A 22651-nucleotide genomic window follows, 5' to 3' on the forward strand; every position below is an offset into this window, starting at 1 on the left:
CCAGCCTATGCAAATAGAGGTATTGCAGAACTTGAATCTTAACTTGAAAACTTTATCTTTGATATGCGTATGAATAAGAAATTTTTTAAAGTGAGTAGAATTGGAGATCTTGTTGAGAAAATGGTTACTACAAGAAAGTATTTTGTTTTTCCTTTGGTGTATTTGTCAGTCAAATTATCATTAATCTTGTCAGTTGCTATAACCATATTGGAAAGAGCTTTTTCTGCAGTGAATATCACTAAAAGTTCACTTTGTAATAGAATGGGAGACGGGCTACTAAATGATTGTTTAGTGACTTACATTGAAAGGGATGTATTTGCAAGTATTGGCAATGAAGTTATTATGAATAGATTTCAGTTAATGAAAAATAGACGAGGATTATTGTAATTTAATTTTAACAATTTATTAATATTTTCTAAACAATCCTCTTGTTAATTTATATTTATTTATTTATATTATTTTTACAAATTACATATTTTAATTGGACCCCCTCAGTTGAATTCCTGGCTCTGGTCATGCCTAATGGTCTTTTCCAGCTCACCGATAACACTTCGTCAGGAATTGGCCATGCCTTTTATACTCAGCCCCTGAACTTCAAGAATAGTGTGCTTTCTTTCTCTACCACCCTTATATTTACTATGTCCCATGAGAATTCGAAATTCTCTGATAACTCCTTTGAAAGAATTGCCTGGAGCTTCATCAGGGCAGTTTTTTAGAATATTGAACCAGACATCTAATGGACTATCATCTGATTATCATATTGTTGTAATTGAGCTTGATACGTTCCAAAACCAAGAATTTAATGATATCAATGATAATCATGTTGGCATCGACATCAATAGCTTAATATCTATCAAATCAGCTCCTGCAAGTTATTTCCTAAATGAATATGGAGAATTCAAGAATCTGAGTCTTGCAAGCGGGGAACTAACTCAGATTTGGGTGGAGTATGATGCCACTAGGAATCAACTTAATATTACATTGTCTCCAATTCATACAAGTAAGCCCAAACTTCCACTTTTGTCTTTGGATATTGATATCTCACTAGTCATCTTGGACTAAATGTTTGTGGGTTTTTCCTCCTCCATAGACCAATTAGATCAGAGTCATTATGTTCTAGGTTGGAGCTTCTATTTGATGAGCAAGCTCAGGAACTTGATCTATCCTGTGTTCCATCTCTACTTGGTAAAGTGACCAGAAAGGGAAAAGTAGCATTGATAGTTGGATTATCCATGACAGTGAAGGAGCAGAAGCATGAAAATTGTTCATTAGAGCATTAAATTTTAAAAAATTTCTTCTAGGGTTACATGCATCATACCATATCTTTTATGTGCCTAATTAATTTCAATGCTCAATTGCATATTAAAACACTTTTACTATGTATTAGGATCTACGTTTGCCATTCAAGATTGTGAATTAATAAATTAATTCATTTAAACCCTAGTTTAAAAGAGGAGTTAGTGCATTAACCTCTTTGATGCACTATAGATGTGATTGATACCTTTAGGAAGCACTTAGGACCCCAAGCATTGTCCACACTAAGATCACCAATGGACAGCTCCCAATTTGGTTCTCAAGCCGTTGCCAACCAATTATAAATTAGGTTCTTACCTTTAGAGAGGTTGTATGTGTGTATAGGACATTAGAAATAATTTCTAGCAATTTTAATTAAAGAGAATGGACTGATTCTTTTTGAATTGATGAGAAAAGATGAAGAAAGGAGAGGGAGAAAGAGGTGTCGCCACCTTGAGGAAGAGAGAATGTTGTGTTTTGTTCTTCTTTCTTTTCCCTTTTATAATTAGGTCATTAAGCCACTTAAACCCTATGCCATATGTCACCACCTCATTGTATCTTATTTTTAATTGACCTAATCACATTAAGCCAATTGTCAAAGCTAGACTTAATCTTAACTTTGATCACCCTGCATGATAGAAGAAAAATGGCAAACTTATATGATGCCATGTGTCACCTTCTCATGGTGCCACATGTCACTATATGAAATGACTAAATTACCCTTATGTTTTAATTTTGATTTCTCAACCCAAAATCATTATTTCTCCTCTTCAAATCAATTTATATCAAGTATAAATTAATTAATTAATTAATCTATATTAATTAATTTCTCACAATTAAATTTATATTTAAACACTTTAAATATAAATTTAACTTATACTATACATCTAATAACCTAGATTTGGTTTCAAGTCATGATAGAGATTTTGCAATCTTATTGCAAACCATACCTAATTAATTAATTAATTAAACTCTTTAATTAATTAATTAAATTACATTTTACTTGGTGATTATCTTGTGTATGTGTGTGACTTACTAGGCTCATCACTAATTGACAATGAGATATGATATTAACTCTTAATATCATCAGAACTCTTTGTTATACCTTAAATGAACATTTAATCATATGTTACCATGCACTAGAATCTCTCTGTTACAAAATCCCAATTCGAGTTGGAGTCATGGTTTATGTCAAACCCCATTTGCTATGGATATTATGTTCTCTTTTAATTCCAGTTCTTGATTAATTAGATTTTCTTATCAGAAACTCTTTTCTAACTAAATTTGTCTGTCTTGGCCAGGAACTTAAAACATCAAGAACAATTAAATGAACATAGGACTTTATCCCTATTTACTTAGGGTAACAGATTCCATCTTGATCAACACCTACCTCCTTAAATAACTAGTAAGAGCCAACACATGCCCATATGCCCATACACAGTACAAGTATGAAAGCAGTATCAAACACAAACCACCTATTTACAAGATAACTGTGATATCTCAAGTCTAAAGATTATATGCACTAATATGATATATGACAATGCATTGGCAAGAGTAAACTCCATGTGCTTGTCATATGCATCACTGGTTCGGCCTACTTATCATGTATAAGTGCCTATTATGTTTGTTATATGGCATGAAACTCACCATTCCATCTTATTTATATCTCATATAAATACCTTGGAAACAAATATGATTATAATATTTATGGATAAGTCATGTCCTTATTGTGAAGTATCCTCGATTGTGAACCAATTTATGATACTTTGTGCTAGAAATACTGTCAGTCATATTCTTAACAACTTAAGAATAGAATTTCTAACAAAATATCAATGGATCTTTTCTATTACACATAAATACATTATGTAAACAGAAAAGTGAAATTGCCTTTTATTAATAAAATATGTACAAGATACATACTAAATGATATGCTCTAGGGCATACTACTAATAATCTCCCACTAGCAATAGAGCCATTCATTACAATATCTTAGACCCATCTTCTCAAGATGTCGGTCTAACTGAGCTTGTGACATAGGCTTCGTGAATGGATCAGCTGGATTTTCAGCTGATGCTATTTTCTGCATGGCTACGTCGCCTTGCCCAATTATTTCTCTGATAATGTGGTAGTACCTTTCTATGTATTTGGATTTCTGATGAGACCGGGGTTCCTTAGCCTGTATGACCACTCCATTGTTGTCACAGTTGAGTGGACCTGCTGACTTAATGGAAGGAACTATTGCAAGTTCTATCACGAATTTTTTTATCCAAACAGCTTCTTTTGCAGCATCTGATGTAGCAATATACTCGGCCTCTGTAGTGGAATCAACCATCGTACTCTATTTGGAACTCTTCCAACTAACTGCACCTCCATTACAAATGAACACAAACCCAGAGATAGACTTTCTATCATCGATATGTAATTGGAAATCAGAATCAGTATAACCATCCAATTGTAAGTCACCATCTCCATAAATCAAGAATAAATCCTTAGTTTTTCTCAAGTACTTAAGGATGTTCTTGACAGCTATCCAGTATTTCAAACCTGGATTAGATTGAAACCTGCTAGTCAAACTAACAGCATGTGTGATATCCAGCCTAGTACACATCATTGCATACATTAAACTTCCAATAGCCAAAGCATATGGAATCCTGACCATTTTATCTCTTTCTTCAGGTGTCTTTGGAGACATCTCTTTAGAAAGGTGGATACCATGTCTCACTGGTAACAATCCTCTCTTGGAATCAAGCATGTTAAACCTCTTTAACACCTTTTCCAAGTTTAGACTTTGGGATAAATCAATTATTCTTTTCGCTCTACCTCTATAGATGCGAATTTCAAGAATATAGGTTGCCTCCCCTAAGTCTTTCATGGAGAATGTATTTGACAACCATACCTTTACAACTGTCAACATACTTATGTCATTACCTATCAACAGAATATCATCCACATATAAGACAAGGAAAGTGATAGCATTATCACTAACCTTCTTATATACACATGGTTCATCCATATTTTTCATAAAACCAAATGACTTAATGGCTTCATCAAAATGGATGTTTCAACTCCTCGAAGCTTGTTTCAATCCATAAATGGATTGCTTTAGCTTGCATACCTTGGAACCATCTTAGGATTTAAAACCCTTAGGTTGTTCCATGAAAAAGTTTTTTTCAATGTATCCATTGAGAAAAGCTGTTTTGACATCCATCTGCCAAATCTCATAGTCATAGTATACAACTATTGCTAATAGAATCCTAATTGATTTAAGCATGGCAACAAGCGAGAAAGTCTCCTCATAGTCGATTCCTTACCTTTGGTGAAACCCTTTCGCTATTAGCCTTGCTTTATAGGTCTCTACCTTTCCATCAGAACCAATTTTCTTCTTGAAACCCATTTATTCCCTATAGGTACAATACCTTTAGGTGGGTCAACAAGATCCCAAAATTGATTCTTATACATGGAATCAATTTTGGATTTCATAGCTTCAATCCATTTTGAAGAGTCTATATCTGATATAGTTTCTTCATAGGTAAGTGGATCATCTCCATGATATACTTCTTCATGAGTAAACAACTCTTGTTCATCTTCATGAAGAAAACCATATCTCATTGGTAGGTGAGATATCATGGTTGATCTGCGAGGAATTACTATAGATGTTTCATCAATAAGTGTAGGTTGACTAGATGATTCTATATCCATTTGATCTTTTGATTGGTTAGAATTCTCCAATTCTAACTCTATTTGTCTTCCTTTGCCTCCTTCTTGAATATACTGTTGTTCAAGAAATATGGCATCTCTGCTTATCATAACCTTTTGTGATGTAGGCAAATAAAAATAATATCCCAAACTTTCTTTTGATATCTAACAAATCGACTCTTTTCTGATCTAGTTTCTAATTTATCAGTGTTTAGCTTTTTGATATAAGCTAGACAACCCTAAATCTTAACATGCTTAAGACTTAGTTTTCTTCCATGCCATATCTCATAAGGTGTGAAAGAAACTGATTCTGATGGAATCCTATTCAGAATATGCAAAGCTAATTCTAATGCAGATCCCCAAAAGGAGATTGGCATATCAGTATAGCTCATCATACTACGTACCATATCAATAGGGTACGTTTTCTCCTTTCAGATACACCATTCAACTGTGGCATTCTTGGAGGAGTCAGCTGCAAAGCAATGCCATACTCTTTCAAGTATTCATCAAATTCAGTACTTAAGTATTCACCTCCATGATCTGATCAAAGAGTTTTAATACTTTTTCCTGTTTGATTTTCTACTTTAGATTTAAATTCTTTAAACTTTTCAAAGGATTCATGTTTGTATTTCATCAAATACAAATACCTAAACCTTGATTTATCATTAGTAAAGGTAATAAGTAATAAAAACCTCCTCTAGCCATTTCTTTAAATGGACTACATACATCACTATGTATTAGCTCCAAAATATTTTTAGCTCTTAGTTCTTGTCCAATAAAGGGTGCAGGATTCACAAGTTGAAGTAGATTCAGTACCTAATGAGGATAAAATCCTCATTTTCTCCAGTTTTACAATCCTATCTTATGCAACATGACCTAATCGTAAGTGCCAAATATATTTTGAACTTGAGTTGATTTTCATCATGACATTGAATTCTTTTAGATTGCTTGCATTCAATTTGTGTTTATCATTATTTTCCAAATAATAAAGACCATCATGCATATAACCCAAGCCAACATATTTATTTTCAAAATAAATATTGCAAACATTATTTGTGAACTGAAATTCATAACCATTTCTAGTCAAACTAGATATAGAAATGATGCTCTTAAAAGCATCAGGTACACAAAATATTACTCATACACAAAATATGTCTACACATGTAAAAAGATTTAGATCCTATGGATAAAGCTTATACAGTTGAGCCATCGCCAATCCAGAGTCTAACATCTCGAGCATGCAAGCTGCTACTATTTGCTAGTTCCTGCATATCATAAGAAATGTGAGAACTGGCATTAGTATCTAAAACCCAAGCTATAGATGAACTATGAGCATTATCAGCATCTAAATAACAAGATATAGACATACCTTCTGAAGGTGTATCCTTCTTGTCATTCAAAGAAGCAAGATACTCTGGGCAGTTCCTTTTCCAGTGCCCATCCTTCTGGTAGTGGAAACACTTTCCTTTGCCTGCATTAGCTTTGGTCTTCCCTTTCTGTTTGGCTATCTTCTTGGAACGTCTTGGAACTTGAGGTTTCTTTTTCTTATTGCCCTTCTTCTTGTTGGACTTGCCAGCAGAAGAAGATGCAATCAAAGCTACCTCTTTTTCTTTATTACCCAACATATTCTTTTGGGCAATAATCAGCATATTAAGTAAACCAGCCAAGGTATATTTCTGCTTAGTCATATGAAAATTCGTCACAAAATTCCCAAATGACTCAGGTAGGGACTAAAGGATCAAATCTGTTTGTAGTTGGAAATCCATGTGAAAGTTAAGATGTTCCAGCTGCTCAATAAGCCGAATCATCTTGTGGACATGATCTCTTACATTCTCTCCTTCAGACATCCTCATGCGGAATAACTGTCTAGATATCTCACACCTAGCATTCCTGCTGTGCTCACCATACAACTCTTGTAGGTGAAGAAGGATCTCACTTGCACTTTGCATGTTCCCATGCTGCTTCTGTAACTCATTACTCATGGAAGCAAGCATGTAACATTTGGCTCTCATATCATGCTCCTTCCACTTGTCCAAAGTTTCATGTTCCTCTTGAGTGGCCTCTGGAGGTAAGGGACGAGAAACCTTTGAGTCTAGAATATATCAAATACCTTCTAGGTTTAGGATAAGTTTTAAATTTCTTAGCTAATCAGAAAGATTAGGTCTCGTCAACCTATTGTGATCAAGTATGCTCGCAAGTATATTGGATGGTGGTGGTTGTTGTGTGCTCATTATTATCAGAAGAATAACTGCATAAAATAACTAGATTAATTAGTAAATGTATCAAGTAATTAATCAAAATGATTATGGTCTTTTAATCAAATTGGTCCTTCCACTAACTTAGTGAATCCTGCACTTCCAAAGTAGGAAACGAAAATCCTAGTTGGATGGATTTCTAGTGGGTGATTGAATTCTTATAGTCTTATTGATCATCCTCAGGCATATCCATCATCACATCTCATGTGAGGTTCAATCATTTATCTAGCCCTTAATGCTCATAATCTCAGGCACATCCATTATTGATTCATCTTGCATTAGTTAAGTTGATCCCATTAAGCCAGTAAACATGCAAATAATTTTAATGTCCTCAAACACATCCATTATTGGCCATCAACTTATTTATATATTTACAACATCTCATGCTTAACAATTATTCTTAAGAAAATCTCTTAAATTAAATGCATCACACGCAAGTATTTAAAATTTCTTAAAATAATTGCCTCAATGGAAGGCCCATGATATAATTACTTTAATTATACCATTTCCAACTTAATCATTTATTTGGAAGATTTAGTGGTCGGCTTAATTACTATTACGGTCTCACTTTGCATATTATCCAATTAGCATGCATATATCATATACTTGCATACATTCTCATATATCTCATGCATACATGGATAAACAATAAATATGGTATGATCATGGACTTTCTAAGGGATTCAATTCTGAGCCACCAAGAATTAAATCAGGACATTCCTAGGTGCATTTCATTCATTCATTTTATGAGTTGCTGAAGGAGTACATAATCAACACTTGATCTTGAATTCCTCCCACTGGTCCTACCAATGCTCTTGACCTCCTTGATCTTCTTGCAATCCAATTATATTGTAATCCTTGGCATACCTAGGAGAATTTACAAGAATATGGACTTTAAAGTCCTTAAATAAATGAAATTACAACTCAAATTATTACAACACTTATAAGACATGCCACCAAAAATAAAATTAATTATTTTACAACCCAAAGAAAAATAAAAGAAATAAATCCAATCACATTGGTCTTTTATTGTCCATGATCATCCATTATGCATATTACCATTTAACAATTAAACAAAATATACATACTAAAATTAAATTGAATATCTCATATTCAACTAAAAAATTCAGATTTGAATCTCATTCAAACAATTTAAAAATTTAGATTTGAATCTCATTCAAATAATTGAATCAAAATTTAATTGTGTGATTAAAATTCTTAATTAAACAATTTAATTAAGTATGGGCCTAATTATGGGCCTTAGATCATACAACAATTGCACAATGAAACCCATAACCATGCACACACTTGGAAGGGCCCATGCCATGCGCACCCATGGAGCATACAAACATACCGCCACCTATGGTGACCCAAACAGCATTGAATCAATCAAATTTTGATTAAATCACACAATTAAATCTCATATTTAAATCTTTATTGGTAAATATAGTGGCTCTGATACCAATTGAAGGAGCGAAAGCATGAAAATTGTTCATTAGAGCATTGAATTTCAAAAATTTTTTTCTAGAGTTACATGCATCAAACCACATCTTTTATGTGCCTAATTAATTTCAATGCTCAATTGCATATTAAAACACTTTTAATATGTATTAGGATCTATGTTTGCCATTCAAGATTGTGAATCAACAAATTAATTCATTTAAACCCTAGTTTAAAAGAGGAGTTAGAGCACTAATCTCTTTGATGCACTATGGATGTGATTGGCACCTTTAGGAAGCATTGGGACCCCAAGCATTGTCCCTCTAGCTTATCCACACCAAGATCACCAATGGGCAGCCTCCAATTTGCTTCTCAAGCCTTTGCCAATCAATTATAAATTGGGTTCTTACCTTTAGAGAGGTTATATGTGTATACAGGACACTAGAAACAATTTCTAACAATTTTAATTCAAAGGGAATGGAGTGATTCTCTTTGAATTGATGAGAAAAGATGAAGAGAGGAGAGGGAGAAAGAGGTGCCGCCACCTTGAGGAAGAGAGAATGTTGTGTTTTTTTCTTCTTTCTTTTCCCTTTTATAATTAGGTCATTAAGCCACTTAAATCTTATGCCACATGTCACCACCACATTGCATTTTATTTTTAATTGACCTAATCATATTAAGCCAAGTGTCAAAGCTAGACTTAATCTTGACTTTGATCACCTTGCATGATAGGAAGACAAATAACAAACTTATATGATGCCATGTGTCACCATCTTATAGTGCCACATGTCACCATGTGAAATGACCAAATTACCCTTATTTTGTAATTTTGAGTTCTCAATCCAAAATCATTATTTCTCCTCTTCAAATCAATTTATATCAAATATAAATTAATTAATTAATCTCTATGAATTAATTTCTCACAATTAAATTCATATTTAAACACTTTAAATATAAATTTAACTTATACTATACATCCAATAACCTAGATTTGGTTTCAAGTCATGCTAGGAACTTTGCAATCTTATTGCAAACTAAACCTAATTAATTAATTAATTAAACTCTTTAATTAATCAATTAAATCACATTTTATTTGGTGATTATTTTGTGTATGTGTGTGACTTACTAGGCTCATCACTAATTGGCAATGAGATATAATATTAACTCTTAATATCATCAGAACTCTTTCTTATACCTTAAATGAACATTTAATCATATGTTACCATGCACTAGAATCTCTCTGTTACAAAATCCCTATTCGAGCTGGAGTCATGGTTTATGTCAAACCCCATTTGCTATGAATATTATGTTCTCTTTTAATTCCAGTTCTTGATTAATTAGATTTTCTTATCAGAAACTCTTTTCTGACTAAATCTATCTATCCTGGCCAGGAACTTAAAACATCAAGAACAATTAAATGAACATAGGACTTTATCCCTATTTACTTAGGATAACAGATTTCATCTTGATTAACACCTACCTCCATATATAACTAGTAGGAGCCAACACATGCCCATATACTCATACACAGTACAAGTATGAAAGCAGTATCAAACTCAAACCACCTATATACAAGATAACTGTGTTATCTCAGGTCTAAAGATTATATGCACTGATATGATATATGACAATGCATTGACAAGAGTAAACTTCATGTGCTTGTCATATGCATCACTGGTTCGGCCTACTTATTATGTATCAGTGCCTATCATGTTTGTTATATGACATGAGACTTACCATTCCATCTTATTTATATCTTATATAAATACCTTGGGAACAAACATGATTACAATATTTTTGGATAAGTCATATCCTTATTGTGAAGTATCCTCGATTGTGAACCAATTTATGATACTTTGTGCTAGAAATACTGTCACTCATATTCTTAACAACTTAAGAATAGAATTTCTAACAAAATATCAATGGACCTTTTCTATTACACATAAATACATTATATAAACGAAAAAGTGAAATTGTCTTTTATTAATAAAATATGTACAAGATACATACTAAATGATATACTTTAAGGCATACTACTAATAGATAAGAGTGACTCTGGTCGCAATACTAGTCACTTTCATCTTTATATGGAGGAGAAAGAAGTGTTGGATTATTTATTTGTATCTGAATGTGGGTTAACAATAATCAATTGTTAGGCTCATTGACGGATTAAATAATAATATCAAATAATAAGTCTAGTAATTGGCAATATCTTAATGGATTGGATCATGTGATTGGACAAGTCTGTGATAGGTCAGGCTATTCATAAGCCCACTAAGGAAGAGGCCCCAACTCTCTCTCTCTCTCTCTCTCTCTCTCTCTCTCTCTCTCTCTCTCTCTCTCTCTCTCTCTCTCTCTCTCTCTATATATATATATATATATATATATATATATATATATATATATATATATATATATATATATTCTAATAACCCCATTTAATATCAGATAGAATTCAGATAGAATTTGAAGGCTGTGGATATTGAGAGTTGTGAACCTACCTTTTTGCTTCCGTTCTTGATTGTTCATAGAAAATCATGGATACAAGTGTATTTCTAAGTATACATATTCTCTAATTATGTACTCTATAATGGTTTAATTTATATTTATAATAATTGGTATCAGAGCCAGGTTAGAGATTAAATTTTTTTTTTTGTTAATTTCGTTGTTGTGTGTTTGAATATTAGTCTTGGCAAACAAATATTGAATTTGATTTCATGGTTTAATAAAAAATTTTTCTTTTACGTTCAATACTTAAATATATATATATATTGAATTTCAAAATCCACATGGTTATATGTTGGTATTCGAAATAGTATATAATATATTCGCATAGTGATTATGATTGAATATGATTGAATTTCGTAACTCATATGAAACCTGCATACTGTCACATGTAATTAATTTAACAAAAGCCAAGAGCATAAAATATTTACAATTCTGTTTGGTTGTGTGTTTATTAACAGTTATTGGTTTTGTTGGACTAATTATGTTCAGGCATATTGAGAACATATTCGTGAGTAGTAACATTATTCTTATGTTTATAAGATAGTGTCTATGGAAATTCTTATTATGGTAAACACTGTTATGATTATGAGCTCACTTATCACGGGACTAGTCATAAAATTATTTTGTTAATTTGTTTAAAAATTTATTCCATGGATTTCAAAAGTTATTTGGATTATATTAATAGTGGATATATCCATTGGTATAACACTATTAATATAATACGTTATTGTTAGTGGTAATGTTATTTGTTGATTGTCTTTAATTTTTTTAATGCCCTATTGGTATAAAAGTGTTAAAGATGTTGGTTTATATATATATATATGTGTGTGTGTGTATGTGTGTGTGTGTGTGTGTGTGTGTGTGTGTGTGTGTGTATTTTGATGAGTTCAATGGGTTTTCTTGATTTTATTATAATCCAGGACCCTTAGGCAGGATTATAATAAATAATAGTTTTGTACATAATTGCTTTCTTGGCTGGATCTGAAAGGAAACTTTAGTTTTGTGAATATGTTATATAGATAATTCATGTTTCCTCTATTTTTTATTTCAGTGGCTATTTCTATGCAATTAACTACTGTGAAAACTCTTAATGGCTGTAATTTTGATGATTGGAAAGAGTCTCTGAGCATGTACCTAGTAATAGCCCAACTGGATTTAGCCTTAAAGGTTGATGCACCTGCTGAACTCACTAATGAATCCATTGTTGCTGAAAAGACTTATCATGAGAAGTGGCAAAATTCTAATAGGGTTTGCTTAAAGGTGATGTAGTATACTATAGATAAGTCCACAAGACAGGGTATTCATGATAAGGAGACTGCTAAGGAATTTCTGCAGGCTGTCGCTGAAAAGTTTACTAAGTTTGACAAGGCTCAAAAGAGTCATTATCTTTCTTTGCTGGAGCACACTCAATATGATGGTGTCAGTGGTGTACAGGAACGCATCATGACACTTATAAGTTATTTCAATAAGCTTAATTTTTTGATCTTGATTTGGGAGAAAGTTTTCTGGTCTGGCTCATTCTTGAATCTCTTCCACCCTAATTTAAAATTCTCAAGACTTCTTATAACTCCCAACAAGGGGAGTGCACAGTTGATTAGTTGATAGCCATTATGTGTCAAGAAGAGGAATTTATGAGGAAAGGGAATACTCCTTTTGTTAACTATATTTTTAAAGGGTCTAGTCGTAAGACGAATGAGAAATTTCAGAAGGATAAGAAGCCTAAAGCTAAACTTGAGAACAAGAATGGTGGTAAGCATGATCATAATTAATAGTTAAGAAGAAGCCCTTCAAAGGCAAGTGCAACTATTGCAAGAAGCCTGGCCATAAGTCCGAGGACTGTTTTAAGCTTAAGAAGAAGCATGAGAAGGAAGGTAATAGTCTAGAACTTGCCCCCTTAGCTCTAGTATGTTTTGAATCGAATGTTGTTAATGTTCCTTCAAATTCTTGGTGGTTGAATTCTGGTGCTACCATTCAAATTCCTTGCATGGGTTCAAAAACGTAAGGAAGCCAAGTGAAAAGGAGAAGTCTATTTTAGGAGTAAATAGAGCTGTAGTAGTAGAACTCATAGGGACTGTTTCCTTGAATTTATCTTTTGGACATGTGTTGGAATTAAATGATACTGTTTATGTTCCTTCTTCAAGGAGAAATTTAATTTCCAGTTCTATTTTTAGATAAGTGTGGTTATTTGTTTCTTCAGGGCAATGGAAAAATTATTATTTATTTTAAATCTGATATTATTGGTTTCGTTATTTTACACAATGGTTTATATATTTTGGATTTAAATTCTGTTCCTTTTCAATTTGTTGATGTTCCTATCAATGTTGTTATTGGGCACAAACGTCAAAAAGTTAATGAGAACTCTTCAATATTATGGCATAGACGATTGGGTCACATTTCTAAGGAAAGATTAGAAAGGATGGTTAAACAAGGTGTCTTACATAGTTTGGATTTCTCTTATTTTAATACATATGTTGATTGCATTAAGGGAAAATTTCCTACTAGAGCTAGAAAGAAAGGGGCAATTAAGAGTGAAGTTGTGTTGAATTTGATTCATACAGATATCTGTGGACCCATGTCTCCTGTTGCTATGGGAGGTTTTAAATACTACATCACTTTTATTAATGACTATTCTAGATATGGTTGGATTGATCTTCTTTATGAGAAGTTTAGCTCCTTAGATGCCTTTAAAACATTTAAGGCTGCAGTTAAACTGGAAACTGTGAAGAAGATTAAATGTGTAAGCTCAGATAAGGTTAGTGAGTATTATGGCAGATATAGTGAGATTGGTAGAAATCCTGGTACTTTTGCTTTGTATTTACAAGAATGTAGGATTGAGGCACAGTACACCATGCCTGGGACTCCACAACAAAATGGGGTTGCAGATAGGCGAAATCGTACTTTGATGAATATGGTGAGATGTTTGCTTAGTCATTCTTCTTTACCAGAATTTTTGTGGGGTAATGCCTTGAAAACTGCTGTGTACATTCTTAATTAGGTTCCTAGTAAATTAGTGCCTAAGACTCCCTATGAGTTAATGTTTGGTAAGAAGCCCAGTTTGAAACATTTTCATGTATGGTGTTGTAAGGCAGAGGTGAGGCCATATAACCTTTAGATTAGAAAGCTAGATGCTAAATTTGTTAGTGGTTTCTATATTGGCTACTGTACAAGTTCTAGAGGTAGTAGATTTTATTGTCCAACTCATTCTACTAGAGTTATTGAATCAGATCATGCTATTTATTTTGAGGATGAGATGGATAGTGGGAGTTAAATGCCTTGTGTTATTGATCTTAGAGATGAGACTATTGTCTTTCCTGTGCCTTTGCTGCCTTTCTCAGTAGATTTTAATCCTCCTAAGGGCGATGATGAAGTTCAAAATCATGTTGATGTCAATTTAGAACCACCAGTTGTAGATGCTGAGGGGCCTGATACAGTTGATAAAGTTATACCTTTGAGAAGATCTCAAAGTATTCGTAGACCTGTAATATCAAATGATTATATGGCCTATTTACAGGAACACGAATTTGATGGTGATGATATTTATGATCCTATTTCTTATCAGGAGGCTATATGTGGTCCTAATTCTTCTGAATGGATGAGAGCCATGCAGGATGAACTATCTTCTATGTTTCACAATCAAGTATGGGATCTTATTAAATTATCACATGGTTGTAAAGTTATGGGTTGTAAATGGGTCTTTAAGACCAAACGTGGAGTCAAAGGTGAAATAGAAAGGTATAAGGCCAGACTAGTAGCAAAAGGTTATAATCAGAGGGAAGGTATAGATTATACAGAAACATTTTCTCCAGTGTCCACTAAAGATGCCTTTCGTGTGGTTATGGCTTTAGTTGCTCATTATGACTTAGAACTCTACCAGATGGATGTTAAAATAGCTTTCTTAAATAAAGACTTGTATGAAGATATGTATATGGTTCAACCTAATGGTTTCATAGAAGCTGGTAAAGAACACTTAGTGTGCAAATTGAAAAAATTCATTTACGGGTTGAAACAGGCTTCTAGACAATGGTATCTGAAGTTTGATCAAGCTTTGACTTCTCTTGGTTTTGAGGAGAATGCTTCAGATTGATGTATCTGTCAAAAGGTGAGTGGAAGCCATTTCATTATTCTAGTGTTACGTGTTGATGACATTTTTCTTGCCAGTAATAGCATCAATCTCTTAAATAAGATAAAATAAATGCTTACTAGTCATTTTGACATGAAAGAACTTAGTGAGGCCATATGTTCTGGGTATTCAGATTCACCGTGACAGGTTTCAAGGCATATTGAGTTTGTTTTAAGGAGCTTATATTGAACGAGTTCTTAAGAGATTTAAAATGCACACTTGCTCCTCTTCTGTTGCACTTGTTTTGTCAGGTGAGAAACTCTCTAAAGCTCGGTGTCCTTAGGATGACAAGGAACAGATTGAAATGGAAAAGATTCCATATAATTGTGTTGTTGGGAGCTTGATGTATCAAGTATGTACTCGTCCTGATATAGTATTTGCTATTAGTATCCTTGGTAGATACTTGAGTAATCCTGGATGGAGTCACTGGAAAGCTGCAAAGAAAGTTAAGAGATATTTATAGGGTACTAAGAATTATATGTTGACTTACAAAAGATCTGGCAATCTAAAAGTTATTGGGTACTCTGATTCTGACTTTGCAGGCTGTGTAGATGATAGAAAATCTACTTCTGATTACATCTTTATGATGTTTGGAGGAGCTGTTTCTTGGAAGAGTGCCAAACAGACACTTACCGCTACCTCCACTATGGAAGTAGAGTATGTTGCTTGTTATGAGGCCACTTGTCAAGCTATTTGGTTAAAGAAATTGATTTTTGGTATGCTTGTTATTGAGAGTATCTCAAGGCCCTTGACCATTCATTGCGACAATGCTCCTGCTATTTGCTATTCTCAAAATCACAAGAATTATAGTCGAACTAAACATTTTGATGTCAAAATCTAGTTTGTTCAAGAGAAGATTCGTGAATCACAGACTCGGATTGAATAGATTACTACGGACTTAATGATTGTGGATCCTTTAACCAAAGCTTTGCCCATTAGTGTTTTTCAGAAGCATGTTGAACATATGGGTGTAGTGAAAACTTTTGATGATGCTTTGGTTTAGTGAGAGTCTATTTTATGTTATATTTGGGTTAGCATTTGTATGGAATGCTTAGACCATTATTTTTGGACACATCTTTTCACATATTCCATTTAAATTTAGTTTTTGTTTTTGAGATTTTGTTGGCACATATATACAATATTATTTTCCCTATCGGATTCAATGTTATTTTGTTTGCCATTTCATTAACTGGATTTTATAGGTTAAATTGCTTACTTGTTATTGGTATTGTTTTATATTTTATTAATCTATTCTTTTAGTTTAATAAATTGATTACTACTATCCAAGTGGGAGATTGTTGGATTATTTATTTATATCTGGATGTTGATTAACAATAATCAATTGTTAGGCTCATTGCAAATTAAATAATGATATCAAATAATAAGTTTAGTAATTGGCAATATTTAAATGGATTGAGTCATGTGATTGGGCAAGCCTGTAATGGGTCAGGTTGTCCATAAGCCCACTAAGGAAGAGGTCCCAACTCTCAGTTATATATATATATATATATATATTCTGATAAACTCATTTAACATCAGATATAATTCAGATAGAATTTGAAAGCTGTGGATATTGGGAATTGTGAACCTACCCTTTCGCTTCTGTTCTTGATTGTTCATAGAAAATTATGGATACAAGCGTATTTTCAGGTATACATATTCTCTAATCATGTAATCTATAATGATTTAATTTATATTTAAAACAAGAAGGCCAAGTTCACAAAGATAGTTGAAGACTAGGAGGTTGATTTTGGATGCCATAGGTTCTCATACGAGGAGCTCTCTGTTGCCACCAATGGTTTTAGTGAGAGGATGTAACGCCCTCGCCGTATGTAGTCTGTACATTTTATTGTTCCGACGACTAATGTCTGTTCGGACAGTCAAAATGTCTGGAACTACACCTAAACTATAGTGAGGAGGCATAAATTGAAGAAATAAATGTTAAGAAAATATAGAAAAAATTTAGAGAAAAATAAATTAAAGTTTAGAGGATTTATAAATTAGTACAAAAAATAAAATTTAGAGAATAAAAATAATTAACACAAATTAATATTATGAGTTGAATTAGGAAAGAAGAAGAAAAGAAGAAGAAAAGCAAAAAAAGAAAAATAAGTTTATGAAAATTTAAAATAAAATTAAGTACAATAAAAATATAAATATATAAACTACATAAGACAAACCCCCAATCACCTTCATCTTCTTCCTCCACTTCTTCTCTCTCTCCCTCTCCCTTGTGCCGCCCACATTGGCCCCTCAAGTCCTCCATTGATATTCAAGCTTCCAAGCTTGATTTCCTAAGTTTTCACTCACCAAAACCCATAACACTCTTTATTAAAAATACTCTCCACACCCTAAGAAAGCTATAGATACAAAAAAGAAGCAAGGAAAGTGAAGTTTAACAAGTTACAAAAAAAGGTTAGTGCTCAAAACTCTTAATCTCTTCTTTAAGCATGAAAATCATGCTAAATCAAGTGAAAATTTACATGAAATTAAAAAGAAAAATTTGGGAAAGAAACCTTTAAATTTGGCAGCCCTAGAGGAACGATGAAAATGATGGATTTTGTTGGTTTTAGTTTAGTTAGGGAAGTTAATTAACAAGGTATTATATGTGGGAATTGATTTCATAGTTATATATGTGAATTTGATATTTGAAATTAGGGTTGTACACTTGAAAGTGGGGATTTTGTGACATTTTTGAATTTGACCTAATTTTGTTGAGATTGGTGTTTATAGAAGTGCCATATATGCTTATTTGGAGTTTGGAAGAAGGAGGAGATTGAAATTGCGAATGTGAATTTTTTGCAGGTTGTGTTGTTATTGAATCCAGTAGCTTTTTATTGCCATATCTCCCTTTGTGTTGCCCTAATTGGTATGAGGCTAATTGGAGGTATTTTGGGACATCTAAACCTTCATTTTTTCAAGAAGGAACCCTGCCCAAATTCTGTCAAAATCATGACCAATTCTCTACCCAAACCCGGATGACCAAACACTGCCAACCCAGAAAATGACCAAATGAACAGTACGTGTTCATTTTGTCACAACTCTCTCTATACTGGTCCAAATGACCTAAAATTTCATCAATGGAAAGTTTAGATATAGGGCTACACTTTTCATGAAGACCACTTGACCCAGTTTTGCCTTTAACCAATTTAAATTGTTAGCAAAAGTTGGGTCACTAAAACTGCCAACCCAGAAAATGACCAAATGAACAGTACGTGCTCATTTAGTCATAACTCTCTCTATACTGGTTCAAATGACCTAAAATTTCATCAATGGAAAGTTTAGATATAGGGCTACACCTTTTATGAAGACCACTTGACCCAGTTTTGCCTTTAACCAATTCAAATTGTTAGCACAAGTTGGGTCACTAAAATTGCCAACCCAGAAAATGACCAAATGAACAGTACATGTTCATTTGGTCATAACTCTCTCTATACTAGTCCAAATGACCTAAAATTTCATCAATGGAAAGTTTAGATATAGGGCTACACTTTGTATGAAGACCACTTGACCTAGTTTTGCCTTTAACCAATTCAAATTGTTAGCACAAATTGGGTCACTAAAACTGCCAACCCAGAAAATGACCAAATGAACAGTACGTGTTCGTTTGGTCATAACTCTCTCTATACTGGTCCAAATGACCTAAAATTTCATTAATAGAAATTTTAGATATAGGGCTACACTTTTCATGAAGACCACTGACCCAGGTTTGCCTTTAACCAATTCAAATTATTAGCACAAATTGAGTCACTAAAACTGCCAACCTAGAAAATGACCAAATAAACAGTACGTGTTCATTTGGTCATAACTCTCTCTATATTGGTCCAAATGACCTAAAATTTCATCAATGGAAAGCTTAGATATAGGGATACACTTTTTATGAAGACCACTTGACCCAGTTTTGCCTTTAACCAAATCAAATTGTTAGCATAAGTTTAGTCACTAAAACTGCCAACCCAGAAATTGTCCGAAAGTACTATTTCTTTGGTATTTTGACCATAACTTGAGCTCTATAACCCCAAATTCAGTGATTCAAAAACTGAAATTCAAGTTTGAACATAGAGGAGCAATTGTTATGAAGGAAGTATGACTAAATAGACATCCTAACCTAGTCAAATTCTTAGATAAAGATAACACATCAACATGAACCTAAAGAAAGGTTCATGGGAAAAATGCTATATAGGATAATTAAAATATTCATAAGGAAAATTAAATATTAAAAATGATATGAATATGTAAATTAGGATTAATGTCCTATTAATATGAAATTAATGATACCAATGAACAGTACTAGAAAATAGTAATAGTGAATAATGCTAAATTAATTAAAAATGTTTAATTGCCCATAGTATACCTAGACTTATTTATTTAGTTTGGATAAATTGGTATACCAGTTAGGGACTACAGATAGCAGTACTGCCTACCGAGAAAATCATGAACTGACAATATATGTCTGGTATGATTGTTCTACAGGCTATATGCCTACTTACTGGCCATTGTGCCAACTTTATTTCTGGCTTTACAAGCCTGACAGCGGGCCTCGTGCTCTACAGCTGGCCTCGTGCTCGACAGCTGGCCTCATGCCTGACAGACGTATGCTAGATAGACATATAGCTGTCTAACCAGTATACACCCGTGTATCCAGCTTTTATAATTTATTATAAGTTTATTGGGCACTGATAAAAAAAAAATTAATTAAGACTTAAAATACAATAAGTAATCATAAAAGATCCCGATAATGTTAATTGTTTCTAAAGAGCAATAAAAATATAAAAGACTTAGAAATTATGAGTTGCAGATATTATTTCATATGTTAAATTATTGTTATTATAAATTATGCACCACTAAGCGTTATGCTTAACGCATTGGTTTTCCATCGTGTAGATACTGGAGATCAGTCCCAGGCAGTGCGATGCGGCCTGATGGTGCAATCGGACCTCGATCAGATCTGCCATTGTCCAGAGTCACCTCACCGGTCTTTTGTATTTTGATAGGGCCCATGTATAGACTAGTATTTTGGTTCATTATGTTTAGTCATGATGTAATTACTGGTTTATGATGTATTTCATTTTGGACTTGAAATTAAACTTGAGATTGAAATGAAAACTTGTAATTTATTATCTATGAATTTCCATATGAATGCAATAGATGATACTTCATTTTGAGATTTCATAAATAGTTGTGAATGATATGATAAAAGAGAATACGATATGGAAATATGTGAGATGACTATGAATATGTTAACAGGTGATAGTGGAACCCGCCAGATGCTAATAAAATAGAGGAGGATCTGTCCAGATCTCCACAGAAATAAGATATAAAAAAAAATCTACATATAAATTATCTAATTTAAATGACATTAAAATTTACAATAGACATGACAAGACAAGATAGGGTGCTCCGGCACCGAATGTGGCACTCATCGCTCGGCTACACTGTAGGTGAGTGAGGTGCGTCATAGAGGAAGTTTCCGTAAAGGAGGATTTGGAAAGGTCTATAAAGGGGTGTTGCTAATGTCAAATGCCCTTGTGGCTGTGAAAAGAATATCTCACAATTCCAAACAAGGAATCTGAGAATTTGTTGCAGAAATTGGCACAATTGGTCGGTTGTAACATCCCAATTTGGTTTGGGTGGTTGGTTATTGTCGAAGTAAAGGTGAGTTTCTTTTGGCTTATGATTATATGCCTGATGGCAGTCTTGACAAATTCCTGTTTAATAAGCCAGAGGCTATTCTTAATTGGAATCAAAGATTTAAAATCATTAAAGATATAGCTTCAGCGCTTATTTAACTGCATGAAGAAAGAGAAATAGTTACAGTTCATAGAGATATCAAGACCAGCAATGTGTTATTAGATGGTGAATTAAATGGAAAATTGGGATATTTTAGGCTTGCAAGATGTAGCAAACATGCACATGATGCTCATATAGTCAGCATTTGGGGCTACATAGCACTAGAGCTTGCTAGAAGCGGCAAGGCAACTACATGCAGTAATATTTATGCATTTGGGGTATTTTGCTTGGAAGTTGCTTGCAGTAGAAGGACAGTAGAGCCCCATGCATCACCAGAAGAGGTGAATATGGTAAATTGGGTATAGTAATATTTGAGAGAAGGGAATATCTTGAGTACTACAAATCCAAAACTTAACAAAAATTTCAATGCAGAGGAGGTTGAACTAGTTTTGAAACTTGGACTAATAATTTGCTCACATAATCTTGCAGAAATTAGGCCAAAGATGTTATAGGTTCTAATATACTTGAAAGGCGATGCTTTTCTCTTTGAAAATTTTGATACCCATATTCAAGAACAAAAGTACAGGGGAGAGTTAGATAGTCATGCCATTTCACATGGTTTTATGCCATCCCTAAGAATCACTGAATCACTAATTTCAGTGGGACATTAATTGTACTAATACAGAGAGAACAAGTTAGCTATTTTGAAATGCTTTTAAGGAGTGCTCATAGTCTTCACAAGTCAGAGATTTGAGTTCATCATTTGAACTATATTTGCTGCCATGTGTGGTCAATCAAGTAGACATAAAAATTACTCTATATATGTGTGCATGTGCAAGCTTATTGATCTATATTTATATTTATATATACATGTATGAAAAAGGAACATTGACTTTGCCTAAATTACCATTCATTCTTAAAATTAATTATAGTTATATTTTTATTATTTAAATTAATTTTAAAGTTTGTATAAATTTTTAATTTTTAATTTTTAGAGTTCATATAAAATTAAAATTCTTAATCTTACATATTTTTAACTTTAATTAATTATAAAATTTTGTAAGAAATAATTAATTAAAATAAGAAATTAAGAAATAAAAAATATTATTAATTTATCTATTATTTAAAAATACAAAAAAAAACTGCATTTATAATGACAGATAAATTATTTGTCGTCAATAGTATTTTATTGCCTCTAATCCATATAAATTCATCGCTAATACTATTCAGCGATAAAAAGATATGTCGCTGATTATTTTAGCAATTATTAGCTTACAAATATTATTGCCGTTAAACTTTTAGTGACAGAAAATTTGTTGCTAAATCCTCAATGATACTAATTCTATAATATATTATATTATCACTGATAATTTTTAGTGACGAAATATTTGTCACTAAACACCAAATCATCTTAATTTATAATATTAAAATTATTTATAAATTAAAAATTTAATATTATTTTAATAATAATTCTAATTATACTAAAAAAATATTATAGTTATTAATATAGTAATTATATAATTATAATCCTATAACTATTATTAATTTAATAAAATTGTTCAATTTATTTTAATAAAATCAATAAAAAACATTAAACACGGAATATTAT

The 22651-nt window shown here is 32.7% G+C and overlaps 1 pseudogene; it reads left to right on the forward strand.

The window, feature by feature from the left end:
* Positions 1–515: 515 nt before the first annotated feature.
* On the forward strand, positions 516–21713 carry LOC110668004 (L-type lectin-domain containing receptor kinase V.9-like; annotated as a pseudogene).
* The last annotated feature ends 938 nt before the right edge of the window (positions 21714–22651 follow it).

Source organism: Hevea brasiliensis, chromosome 3 (genome assembly GCF_030052815.1).
Source record: "Hevea brasiliensis isolate MT/VB/25A 57/8 chromosome 3, ASM3005281v1, whole genome shotgun sequence".
Lineage (NCBI taxonomy): Eukaryota > Viridiplantae > Streptophyta > Magnoliopsida > Malpighiales > Euphorbiaceae > Hevea > Hevea brasiliensis.